Below are 1,626 nucleotides of genomic sequence, written 5' to 3'. Positions count from 1 at the left end.
GCCTGGCACTGTCCCCGTAGGGACCCGAGATTCCTAGCGCAAGATGAGCCAGAGGCTGATGATGCCAAAGGAAAGGAAGCCCTATGATGATGGCACGTGATGATGAAATGTAACTCATTAAAAGAAGTTAGTGCCAAAGTAGTGAAGAGGATGCTCGAGAGGCTCGGCGAGCCTAGAGAAGGAAGCCGACTGCCGGGTGACCGTGGCTGGAGCTCCGGATGTGAAGGCGAGCTCCTCGGGGGAAAGATCCCTGACAACGTCGAGTCGAGGGAGGTGGACGATGCAAAGTACGCAAAGATGTGGAGATGGGTCGGAACTGCCCTGCCCGGCAAAGGCTCTGGCGAGGCTGAGGGGAAACTCTCTCCCTTTACTTCCAGAAAGCCCACGCCTCTACAGACCTCTCCCCTAAGCTGACATCTGATTGCCTCCTGTGAGAGTAAAGGCTTTTCCCCTTCTCCCGGCCGCTGGCCCCGACACTTAGCTTTTGGAAGAGGAGCGGACAAAATCCATCCTCGGTCGGACGTGGACGTTGAGATGCTCTCCGTGTGTGCTTCGGTGCTGCCGTTTCCAAGCTTGGGCTACGACCCTCCTCAGGGTACCTAAGACAAAACAGAAAACGTGACTATTGCCCTCAACAACAGTAATCCCCGGGACTCCTCCGCACCGCTGCCCCGGCTCACCTCAAATCTTGATTTGACTCCGGAGGATGCCCGGAAGATGCCTGCAAAGAGAAAAGGGACACGCTTAGCATGCTGCTGTGTAACGCTCACCTATGAGTCAGCCTGCCTAAACTGCGACTCACCTGCCCTCCTCTGTTCCTTGGCGTGCCTAGGGCAGCGACAGCACCTGCAAAGAAACAAAGCAGAAAAGCATGCTGAGATACTGTGAAAACACAACCTCCCAAATCTGACAAGGATGCCACACCGATACCTTAAGCTCTCGCCCACCTGGCATGGGCATGCTTGGCCAGGATAAATGGCAAGTGGACCACCTAAAATAAAAAAAAAAAAGGAGGAGATGCTTAGAGCTGCACCAAAACTGAGACATCAGCAATAACAACTGCTTCTGTACGCTATTCAATGCTCACCTCGCCCACTCGGCCTTGACTGCTGCTCGCGGCCTTGACCTCCTAAAAAGAGAGACAAAGAACAATGCTGTAACAGCCACCATTTATGCTTCCTCTGCAGAAACAAACAGTGACTGACCTGCTCGGGGCAATCCCCTCACCTGGGATGGGGGCTCTGCCCTGGATTTTATCCTTCTCCATCTGAAAGAAAGTTAGGACAACAGTCAAACTGTTGCAGGATAACTTAAGAGCTCCAGATATCTTGTGTCCATCTACAAATCCCACCTAGAGTCCAACTACACCCGACATTACAAACTTCAAGTCCCCACAACTTCTCCTATTGCACCGGGCTATGTGGCAGGGAAGAGCAGCTCCGGCACAAATGTGTGTGCAGACACCCGTGACACGGGACGGGACGTGACAGACAACGGGGACACAACACGGACAGAAATCTCCTGGCAAGGAAAAGGGCTGCGAGGACTGAGAGAATGCAACAGGAGATGACCGAGGGGAGACCGATGGTGAGCTGATGAGGCTCAGAGAAACCTGGAGGAAGAAGA

At 53.4% G+C, this 1,626-nt stretch overlaps 1 long non-coding RNA gene across 1 annotated transcript; it reads right to left on the bottom strand.

The window, feature by feature from the left end:
• Positions 1-831: 831 nt before the first annotated feature.
• On the bottom strand, positions 832-1,267 carry LOC136563267 (uncharacterized). Its single transcript, XR_010784617.1, has 3 exons — positions 1,228-1,267; positions 1,088-1,129; positions 832-991 (listed from the first exon to the last, which is right to left on the bottom strand). It is a non-coding gene; the product is annotated as an uncharacterized lncRNA (long non-coding RNA).
• Between the last annotated feature and the right edge of the window lie 359 nt (positions 1,268-1,626).

Source organism: Molothrus aeneus, chromosome 16 (genome assembly GCF_037042795.1).
Source record: "Molothrus aeneus isolate 106 chromosome 16, BPBGC_Maene_1.0, whole genome shotgun sequence".
NCBI lineage: Eukaryota > Metazoa > Chordata > Aves > Passeriformes > Icteridae > Molothrus > Molothrus aeneus.
The sequence above is the reverse complement of the archived record's forward strand: the minus strand, read 5'-3'. Positions and strand labels throughout refer to the sequence as shown.